This window comes from Triticum aestivum, chromosome 7B (genome assembly GCF_018294505.1).
Source record: "Triticum aestivum cultivar Chinese Spring chromosome 7B, IWGSC CS RefSeq v2.1, whole genome shotgun sequence".
Classification (NCBI taxonomy): domain Eukaryota; kingdom Viridiplantae; phylum Streptophyta; class Magnoliopsida; order Poales; family Poaceae; genus Triticum; species Triticum aestivum.
In genome coordinates this window covers 637,753,937-637,765,773 of record NC_057813.1, presented here as the reverse complement: position 1 = coordinate 637,765,773, position 11,837 = coordinate 637,753,937, and positions in this window count along the sequence as shown.

Genomic DNA, 11,837 nt, shown 5'->3' with positions numbered 1-11,837 from the left:
TCTTGCCAACACTCCGAATGTCTAAGTACTGGCCCTCCCGCAAAAGGCTAAGTACTCAACCCAGTCGTAGTCCGCAGAGCGGCTGCTTGGCTGGCAAGAGGATAGCCAAGGGAGGGCGGCAAAGGAAAAAAGCTAGGAGTATAAAGTAAGAGAAGTTAGAAGCCAGCAAAGCAAAGCGTAAATTGCAATAAATATTTACATAAGATAAAGGCCTATCGGCCAGCATTCAGCAGAGTTTGATGTACACCCCGAGGGTGGAATTGCGCAAAGCTAACCGAATTGTCCAGACTAGCAAACAGGAAAGAAAAAAATCCTAAGGGGCAGCAGAAGGCTCCGGCTAGACGGTGGGCTCGGCAGTGCCGATTGGTACAGCAGAGGGCTTTGGCTGGACATTGGAGTCGGCGGTGCTGGTGGGTGCAGCAGAACGCTCCGGCTGGTCGACGGAGGCGGCGACACCAATTGGGGTGGCGGGCGGCTGGATGGCAGAGTCGGTGGCGTCCGTCAGCGGAGCGGGCGACTGGTTGGTCTCTACCTGGCCGTCTCCAGCAGCGGTCGGTGCCTTGGAGCGCGGATCGTTGCTTGAGGCACGGTCAGGTTGAGGCTGACCGTCCGCTCCAGCCTCCGGCACATCATCTTCGTCCTCCTCCTCCTCCCCTTCGTCGTTGGAGTCGACCACTTCAGCCGAATCCTCGTTGTCCTCCGGGTTCAGCCCGAGCCACTCCAGCGGCGCTTCGGCACCTTCTTTGACCACCTCTAGGATGAACACGCTGGTGTCGGTATAGTCGGCGATTGCCTCCGCCCTGCTGATAAGCTCGGCCTCTAGCGCCACCAGCTCCTCCCGCGCCTCCGGCTGAAACATGGTCAACTGGGCTAGATCTAGCCCAGGGTACCACGCCTTGACGAACCCCAGGGCTCGGCGCGCTCCTGCCCGGGCCGCAGAGCCCTTCCAGGCCTCCAGGCGGCCGGCTGCCACCTCCAGCCAGTCGGCAGTCCGACTTGGGGTGCGTGGAGCCTGCACACCCAAACAGAGGGCGGAGATCGCCTGGGCCCCGACACGCTGAAGGCGGCGCAGTATCTGGTGGGCAGGCCGAAGATGGGCCTGGATGCTGAGGAGCTGCTCATTGAGGGTCCGGGGGGTGTCAGGGGCAATCTGCACGCCTTCCGCCCTTTGCTCTTCACGCTGGGCCTCGATGATCTGGTTCGCAGCAACGGAATGGCCCGGTAAGAAGTCTGCTTAGACAGAAGGAAAGGAAAGCCAAGGTCAGAAACTACCAATCGGCCTAGATAAGGGCCGGCATCCCAAAACAAGAAACAAAGAAGATGAAGCTTACCATCGATCAAGTCCTCGATGCTGCTGAAGCAGGCCGTCATCTGCGCCTCCTTGTCGGCCCAGGCAGAGTGCTCGACCTCAAACTCGGCAAGGAGGTCGGTCTCCTTTGCCTTTGCCTCCCTCTGAGCCGTCTTGAGGGCCTCCGCCTGCTCCGCGAGCTGACTAACCGGCCGGTCACGCTCCTCAGCCAGTTTGCTGCACTCCACCTCCTTACCGCGCAGGGCGGTATTGGCTTCGCCCAGCTACTGCTGCAAGGCGGTGTTGGACTCTGTAAAAAGAAAGAAGAAAGAATATCAGTCAAATGATGAAGAGGGATGTAGTTGCCAGAGAGATTCGACCCGACTGTTCAGCAGTCGGCCCGAACCTCGAGGACTACAACCCGCGGGTGCGCTATCGCGCCCCCGTAGAGAAGAAGTTGCTAGCAAAAATACAGTCACTAGGAAGATTCGGCCCGACTGCTCAGCAGTCGGCCCGAACCTCGGGGACTACAGCCCGCGGGTGCGTCAGCGCGCCCCCATGAAGAAAGGAAATTTAAGCTTACTCCAGCTCTCGGACAAGTTGGCGGTCTGTTTTTCTAGCTCCCGAACCCTGGAGTTGAAGGTGACCGCACGAAGATTGTGGTAGTCCTGCAGAAGGGATACCAGATAAGTTAGCATTCGACACCGACAAGTTGAAGTTCCGGACCGCCTGCTTAGCAGCCGGCCCGAAACTTGGGGACTACACCCAGTGGGTGCACTGGCGCGCCCCCACAAAGGATGAAAGAAGATCAAAATGAAGAAAAGTAGGAAACTTACGCGGATGGCTGCCCGCAAATCTAGGAACACCTCGTTGCAGCGCTTGAGGGCTTTGGCTTCGGCCCGGAGCTTGGCCTGGATGTCGAGGGACGCCTGGTTCAGGGCGCCCGTCCCGCCCCCGCGTATCCAGCCGGCTGGCGCGGCACTGGTCACCTCGGTGTCGGGGACCGACGAGCTCGCGGCACCGGCCTCCAGCGGCCGCGGTGTCGAGGCCGCTTTCTCAAGACGGCGGTGTACGGGTGTGCGGACATCAGGAATCAGGTCCGTCACCACCGCGTCCCCAGATGGTGGCACCAGTTGAGCGGTCGGCTACTCGTCCCGCGGTCTTCTGGTCGGCAGTGGCGGCGGCACGATGACGTCTGGCATGGCCACGTCGTCGTCCTCCCTCTCCATGACCGGCTCCTCTAGTCGTCGCCACAAACTCCAACGGAGGTGGCGCGGAGTTTAGAGGAGTCACGAGCAGCGGCTCCTAGCGGCGCGCGGCCTCTGCAAGCCGCTCCTTCTCCGCAGCGTTGGCCTCTGCTTGCGCCAGCTTCCTCGCCGCAGATGCGGCGGCCTTGTCTGCCTCCGGCTTCGCCAGACGGTCAGCCTCTTCCTCACACGCCTCCCGCGCGTTCCGCTCTTGTGCATCCTGGAGGTCGGCGTCCGGGTCGATCCGCCGACTGGTGGCGGAGGTTTCCGCCGACCTAATGACCGAGGCGGCGGCCGACTTCTCGAGGGTGAGCGGGGCCCTGAGATAAGAAGACAAGACGAAAAGTTTTTTAGGACAAGATCGGCAAAGAGGTGGAAGCGTAAGAAGGATACTTACGCTGACACCATAAGCGGCACCTTTGGCTGCCGCTGGAACTTGGCCACATTGGTCGCGGCTCCTTTCCGCCTGGTCGCCGCGGTCAAGTTCTTGGGCTTCTTCAGCACGCTGCCAAACAGGGCAGCGCCTTGCTTCCGCTTGTGTTTGCCGCCTCGGGCGGTGGCCCAGTAGAGGGGCCTGCGCAGGTGTTTGCAGTGCTCTGAGGGGGGCGCGGCTCGACTTCGTCATCATCGTCATCAGGCCAGGTCTCCATGCCGCCGCCCTCCTCGGAGCCGCCTGCTCCTTCGCCGCCGCCTGCTGCGTCGCCCTCCAAGGCAGCCGCCCCCAAGTTGGGGTCGTCCACGTCGCTCACTGCCCGATCCGGCAGGTAGTCACCACCCGGCCCCATGATGGCGGCCGTTGCCGCGGACATATAAATCTGCACTGCAGAGAAAAGAGTCGCGTCACACCAGACGCAAGACCAAAAGCCAGAACTAAAAAAAGAAGTCAAGGGACTCACAGTAGGCGGTGGGTTGTCGTGAGAATACGGCCGCTTCCCGAACCGATAGTCTCCCTCCGACACCTTGAGGTCGGAGATCTCGTTCACCATCCTCGCAACCTCAGCAGTCGACATCTCCTTCGTGCACAACCTACTTGGGTCGCGGTGCCTGCTCATTCGGCAGATCAGGTGAGGGCGGCCCTGTAGCGGAAGGACCCGGAGCTCGATGAAGGCGATGAGGAGGTCGGAGGCCACGATGCCTTCCGACTCCTAGAGCACCCGGAGTCGGCCGATGGCGGCTGCCGCGTCCGCCGACACCGGCTTCGGCTTGTAGCCCCAATTGGGCCAGGACCCGACTGGGGGGCCGGCCTCGTAGGTTGGCAGGTTGATGAAGTCGATAGTCAGATCGACGTTCTCAACATAAAAATAAGACTGCTGCCACAGTTTTACTGACTGTGACATTTTGATGACGGGGAAGGCATTCCTCTTCACCGGCCGGCGCACGGCAACGAACCCACCGCATTCGGCCGCCGTGTCCTTGGCGGAGGTGCCGAGTTTGCCATAGAAGAATGCTCCCCACAGCTCAAGTGTGGGGAGGATGCCGATGTAGCCCTCGCACGCCGTGATGAAGGCGGAGAGCAGGGTCATGGTGTTGGGCGTCAGATGATGCGGCTGGACTTGGTAGAAGTCCATGAACAAGCGATGGAAGCCGCTCACCAGAAGGCCGAAGCCACGGAGGAAGTGCGAGCGGAAGACGACCCGCTCATTCCCCCTCGGCGCCGGTGAAATCTCCTCCTCCGGTGGCACCCGCGCCTTGACAAACACCGCATTGTGGGCATCCAGCGCGTATCCCGGAGGAAGGAGATGTGGTCTTCAATCACCATCGAGCCATCCCAGTCGCCGCCTTTCTCGCGCGCCATGGCTTCAGGCGGGGCTGTGATGAGAGGAGGCGAACGACGGCGGCGAACGGCGGCACGCACGGAGCGGCGACAGCAGCAATGGAGAGAGCAAGAGGAGTAAGAGAGTGAGGGGAGGAGGGCGCGTGTGCCCCGCCACTCCCCTTCCTCCCCATACTTATAGCCCTCGTGCTACGAAGCCGAGGGGATGGGGTGCGAGATCGTGGGATTAACTGACCCCACGACCCCCCGTTTACCGCGTGAACTTACTGCGCCTTGAACGTTCGTGGGAATCGCAACCGCCCACCTCAGCGCAGCGAATCCGCCCACGTACTGAGGCCTGGTAATGGCGGGCCCAGCTCACTGTCATGTCCCATCAGGAGCGTGGGATGGAAGGCTGGACGGGCTGGCGCGTGCCGCGTGGCGTGCTTGTGCCGGGCGGCGACATTGGGAAGCTTAGCAGGCACGCCACCCATTTTCCCGCCTTGGAGTTCAAAATTGACCGACGATCCTGCTTTGCCGAAGCCAGCTCCAGCAGTCGGCACGCCGCAAGGTGGATCGAACATTCTCTGAAAGCTCGGTGAGGGTGGAAGCCGTTGAGACTTCGCGGCCCCTCGACCACAACGCCTCACCGGCTTCGGGGACTACTGTCGAAGTAATGGGCCACGGGTAGCCTCACCTGAGTCCCTGGACATAACAAATGAAACTTTGGGCCAGCTTCGCCCCGCGGTGACCCAAGCTGAAGCTCCGCCCTCCGGGGGCCGGCTGCCCCAGCGGCCGGCCACCGGAGGACGGCCAACCACCAGCAGACGGCACCAAGAGGGGGCGGCTCCAGTCGGACGGCTTCCAGAGAGGGCGGCATCGTGCAGGCGGCCACTTAGCGCCCTTAAAGTCTGTGCCCCCATCAAGAGGGCGAGATAGACGTGGCTATAGTGAAGCCTCTCGCCCCCGAATCTCGGGCTGGGCGTGGCCACAATGCCCCGTACAGGCGGAGATCTCCGCACGACGTGGCACTATTGCTACTCCCTCCTAACATCACTCTGGACAGGCGGAGCCCTCTTCCCCATGATGACTTGTCAGTACGTCCCGCAAGCTGCGGGCCCTATCGGGCAGCGACGCCATAGAAGACGGCGGATGCCGAACCAGTTGGACCTGGAAAGACCGGCCATCAGCAGGCGGCCGTCCTTTCCCCCGAAGCAAGTGCACCATTAACCTGATGGGACCAGGTGTGGCTACAGCGATCTCTTGCCAGGCGGCGGGACTGTAGCCACACTGAGTTGACCAAGCCCGTGTCATTAGCGGCACGGCTACAGTGAGCAGCCGCCGACCAAACCCGCCTGCGGCGGGAGCGGCCTGTTGGCTCCGTACCAGACCAACCGGCGGGGCCCACTAGGCGGCGGGCCCCACTAGTCGGCGGCGAGGCCGGAGGCCGGAGGCACTGACAACCGGGCCCAACACCCGACCGGATTACTATTGTACCCCTGGGGGGTAGGACTATATAAACCCCTAGGGCGCCCATGCAAAGGGTTCCCACTTCCTTAGATCTAGCCATTCCCCTAGGGGAGGAGAGAGCTAGCCTTTCCTTCTCCTACCTCTAGCATATAGCTCAAGGAGCACCTTTGTATCACTAGTGCCTTACTGATCATGCAGAGACACCACAGAGCAGGAGTAGGGGTATTATCTCCACGGAGAGCCCCCAACCTGGGTAAAGTCCGCCGGCGTTCGTGTCTACACCCCATCCCGCTTCCAGGCACCGGCGACGTTCTACTCGCTCCCATCATGATAAGCCATCCATTGGCATATGTCGCACCCAACCCCCAACACTCGTGATGTTAGCCCGACAAGGTTGGCGTCTCCTGCAGGAGTCGAATACACTTTGTGCACAAGTCTTGAAGGCTCGCTACTACCCAGATTGTTCGGTACTTGATGCTGTGGCAAAGACAGAGATGTCCTATACATGGCGCAACATATTAAAGGGGATTGATACATCTCCAACGTATCTATAATTTATGAAGTATTCATGCCATTATACTATCATTCTTGGATGTCTTACAATCATTTTATAGCAACTTTATATCATTTTTGGGGACTAACCTATTTACATAGTGCCCAGTGCCAGTTGTTGTTTTTTGCCCGTTTTTTACATTGCGGAAAATCAATACCAAACGGAGTCCAAATGTAGCGAAACTTTTTGGAGATTTTTTTGACAAGAAGACATCCAGTGGGCCAAAGAAATACCAGAGGGGTGCCCCGAGGGCAGCACAACCCACCTGGGCGCGCCTGGGGGCCCAGGCGCGCCCTGGTTGGTTGTGCCCACCTCGGTGGCCTCCCACACCGCCTCTTCGCCCTATAAATCGTCAAATGTTCCAAAAACCCTTGAGGTAGTCCTAGATTAGAAGTTCCGACGCCGCAAGCCTCTGTAGCCACAAAAAACCAATCTAGACCCTGTTCCGGCACTCCGCCGGAGGGGCAAATCATCATTGGTGTCCATCTTCATCATCCCGGCGGCCACCATGATGAGGAGAGAGTAGTCCACCCTAGGGGCTGAGGGTTTTTACTAGTAGCTATGTGTTTAATCTCTCTCTTTCTCGTGTTCTTGAGATGTCACGATCTTGATGTATCGCGGGCTTTGTTAATATAGTTGGATCATATGGTGTTTCCCCCTCTTTATCTTGTTGTGATGAATTGAGTTTTCCCTTTGAGATTTCGTTTTATCGGATTGAATACTTTTATGGATTTGAGAGCACTTGATATATGTCTTACATATGAATACTCGTGGTGACAATTGGGTATTATATTGATTCACTTGAGATATGTTTCCGCACTCAACTCGCGGATTCTTGAGCTGACATTGGGGTAATCTATGCATAGGGGTTGATGCGCGTTGTCGTCTTTTGTTTCTCCGGTAGAAATCTTGGGGCACTCTTTGAGGTTCTTTGTGTTGGATTGAGTTATGAATTTGCTTTGGTGTTATTTTAGTACGAACTCTTGATAGATTGACCGGAAAGAATAGCTACGTGTTATTTTAGTACGAACTCTTGATAGATCGACCGGAAATAATAAGTTAGTGTTATTTTAGTACGAACTCTTGGATAGATCGATCGGAAAGAATAGCTACAAACAATTTCTTCTTATGTTCTCCGCTAGATAGGAACTTTGGAGTGATTCTTCATCGCACTTTGAGGGATGGTTATATGATCCAATTACATTAGCATTGTTGAGAGATTGCACTAGCGAAAGTACGGACCCTAGACCTTGTTTTCAAGCATTGCAATACCCTTTGTGCTCCGTGTGATAAATTGCTACCTTGCTGTTTTTTTATTGTTCCTATTATAAAAATCAATATCTACTATCACTATTATGCTTGTATCACCATCTCTTCACCGAACTAGTGCACCTATACAAATTTCCATTGTGTTTGGTGTGTTGGGGACATAAGAGACTTTTTTACTATTTGGTTGCAGGGTTGTTTGAGAGAGACCATCTTCGTCCTACGCCTCCCACGGATAGATAAACCTTAGGTCATCCTCTTGAGGGAAAATTGCTACTACCCTACAAGACTCCGCGCTTGGAGGTCCAACATAAGTCTACAAGAACAAGTTGTGTAGTAGACATCAGGAAACGAGGTGCTGAACGAAGGTATTGTTTGAGGATTGTGTCTGATGAGAATGTCAAAATCTGGGATGATCCATGGATTCCGTGGGGAGAGTCGAGGAGGCCGCGAACTCGTCGGGGCAGCATGCTGATTGATCGAGCTAGCAATCTAATGGATCCGGTCACCAAAAATTGGGATGAAGATCTAGTCAAGGAGTAGTTCTGCCAGGAGGATGCAAAGGAGATATTGGCAATCCCAGTGAAGCATGGCATGGATGACCAAGTTGCATGGCACTTTGACCCAAAAGGAGTGTTCTCTGTTAAGTCTGCCTACCACTTGGGGATCAGGCTCAAGGAGACAAAGAAAAACAGAGATGCGAGCCCCTCGGTATCGGCACCTGCAGAATCGCAGAAGTGGAACAGGATTTGGAACCTAAGCATCCCTCCAAAAATTTGTATGTTTCTTTCGAGACTTGTGTATAATAGCCCACCTATGCGGATGAATATTAAAAGCAAGCATGCTGAGCTGGATACTAGGTGCCTGATGTGCATGTGTCTCGACGAGGATGGTGGACATCTCTTCCTTAAATGCAAACAAGTGAAACAAGTCTGGAGAGCCTTACTGATTGAGGACATCAAGTTGAACCTCCTGGAGTCAAACAATCCCATGGCAATGTTTGGCCAATTGTGGTCTCTGGATAGTGAGCGACATGAGCTAGCGCTCATTATGTTGTGGGAGTGGTGGAATGTTTGGAATAAAAACTAATGCAGGGGAAAGGACTCGTACATGCAAGGAAATCTGTTTTACTGTCAGGAAGCTTGTGACTGAATTTGCAACACTAGGAAGTAAGGCTAGGGTGCAGGTAGTAACACCAGCCCCTACATCATGGAATAGACCAGATGAGGGATTCATCAAAATCAATTTTGAAGCAGCTTTTCACATGGCTGTGGGGCATGGGGCTTGCGGCTGTGTTGTCCGTTCGGCCTAAGATGAGGTTATCTCTGCTTGTGCCGGAAAACTCGAGTTTCTTGCTTCACCACTTCAGGCAGAAGCTACTGCATGTATCAAGGCCATTGAAGCTGCTAGCGAACTGGGCATCCATCGGTTTATTTTTTAGTTGGATTCACTGCAGCTTGTTAATGCACTGAAGACGAGCGAGTATGACAAGTCTTCCATTGGAGTCTTGCTACGAGAAGCTCGAAGCCTCTGCTTTGCGTCCTTTGATGCTTTTAATTTCAATTTTTGTAAACGTTCATGTAATAAGAGCATCTACGGACATAGCAAATATGAACCCTTAAACGTCCATGGACGTGTCCGATCAGTGACCAGACGTGTTCGTTTTGAGTCCCTATTTATTCATCTGTGCAGTCATACTCCTCATTTTTCTTCTCATATGTACGGTCACTTGCACGTGATTGGTGGAGATGAAGAGATGGAAATAAAAGAATGAATAAAGAGAGAGAAAAGGTGATCCGAGGTGGGGCTGCATCCTATGTGGTGGAATGCCCAGGCATGCCCGGGCGCGTCCGCGAGCCCTCATATCCTCCCCATATTTAAGATGGATATGAGGGTTCGTGAATAGCCCGAGCGTATAGGGATGATATGAGGGGTCCGATTGGGTCACGTTTTTTCTTCTCTCTCCTGTCCGGTCATTGGCCGGGCATGTCCGCGGGCATATGAGGGATGGTTTGAGAAGTCCGGTTGTAGATGCTCTAAGGTTGCCCATCGCCTGGCTGCTTTTGGGTTTAGGGTGGACGTGTCTAAGAGCATCTCGAGCCGCACCCCCAACAGGCCCCCAAAGGCCCTTTCTTATCACAGGCGCTAAAAACGGCCCAGTAGCGCCCCTAGAAGCCCAATTTTTTCCGGTTAGGCCGGAAACTTGTGCCGGCGGACCCAGGCCGAACCCGCGCACTCGGGGCCCCAGGAGCGCCGGGGAAGCGTTTTTGGCGCGAAAGCCCGGTGGGATCGCCGAGTCAGCGACCCCGACGCATCATCGTCCTCATCGCCTCGGTTCCCAAGGAATCAACACGAAGGTTGCCGTGCCGGTCAGCCTCCATTGACGCCTCACGGGCGGCGCAGTGAAGGCGCCATGACGCATGTCCCGCCCGATCTCGCCACGTGTACGCATTGCAGCCGCCCTCTCACCGCCCAAGCCCGGCTATAAAATCCACCCTCCCTCGTTGGTAAGCACACACTCCATCACCAGATAAACTCTCTCCCCCTCTCACCGCCGACGCCCCTCTCGACCAAGCGCGCCTTTCCTCCCCCTCTCCTCGTCGGTGAGCATGGCCAAGGGTTACCCAGGCGACGGTGCGGTGGCCAATGGCTTCAACTGCCATCACCTACATGAGGACGAGGCACGGCTCCTCTACGAGGCCGACTACCCGGCACTACCGGACATGTGGGTGTCGGGCACGTGGAAGCTAAGCGCCAGCGGAGTCCCAGTGCCACCACCGCTGCCCGGCGCGGTGAGATAGAGCGCATCCGGTCCTCGCTGCCAAAGCAGTCGCGTAACGAGCCGAGGTACACCCCTAACAACAACGTGATGTGGACGGCGTAATTCGAACGCCCCCACGCAGACCAGCTTGCCTCCTCGAACATCGTCGAGCCCCGTGGCCGGCACAACTCCAAGGGGCGGCGCTGATGGTGGGGAATCTCCGGCCTTACCCTCGAAGCCGTCCTCGAGTACATCAAGGCCGGCAACACGCTGCGCTTGGAGTACCCGGCGCCCCACCTTCTTGGGCCGTCGTGGCAGCTCTTGGACATCGCGGCGAATGGAGACGGCGACCTCCTCGTCATCGGGCTCTGGCTCCCTATCCGGATTGCCGGCGCTCCGCCCCGTCAAGCCGGAGCCACAGGAGACGCTGCTCGGGCGCCTCACCCGCGGTGGCACCCTGGTCATCAACGAGGGCGGCCGCCCCTATCCTTCTTCTTCCCGCCTCGTCAGGCGAAAACCGAGCCGGGGTTTATCCCCGTGAAGAAGGAGCACGCGGACATGGCCGCCGCCGACGAGACTGCCCTCAAAATGGGCGAGGGAGGACTACGTCCGCGAGCAGATGGAGAGCTAACGCTGCGCCTTCGAGGAGATCGTCGCTCGGCACTGCGGACGTGAGGAAGGCGGCATCGCCATCCTCGACATCGACGACGAGGAGGCGCGTGGGCTGTCCAACCCCCCACGCATCGGCGACGCTGGTCAGGGGTGTAGCAGGGATGACGGTGGCACGCAGGACAACGGCCACGATGACAGCGACGACGACGGCGACGATGACTACACCCGGTTCTACAGGCTCCTCAACATGTAGAAGGCGGGCGGTGGCGTAGTAGTGCTAGGCGTAGTTGTCATTTTTAGTTAGTTTTAAATTTGCATTTTAAGTTTTTTACAAATATCAATGAAATCACCTAGATTGGACAAAATTGTGTCGTGTTTGGCTGAATTTTGGCTGATTTTCTGTTTAGAAAATCGGCGTCTGGCGGCGACCTGGGGGCGGTGGCTGGAAAACCTACCGCCCCTACGCCGAATTTATCGCCTTTCGGCCCTAGGCGGCGTTGTTTTAAGCCCCTGGGCGGCCGAATGGCTGGAGATGCTCTAAGAGCAACTCCAGTCGCGCCCCCAATAGGCCCCCAGGGCGATTTGTTTGTGCAGGCGCCCGAAAACAGGCCCAATTGCGCCATAGGAGCCTGTTTTCGCCGGTTCGGCCCGAAATTGGCGCCGGCGGACCCAGGGTGAACCCGGCGCACTAGAGGGCGCCGGGGCAATCAATTTTGGCATGAACGAATAGCGGGCCCGCCAGGTCAGCGACCCCCATCTCGTCATCCTCACAACGCCTCAGTTTCCCAGGGGGAATCAATGCCAAGGCTGCAGTCGGTTAGCCTTTCATTGATTCCTCACGGGCTAGCGCAGCGTGGAGACGCGCTCCCTCGCGCCATGCGTATACA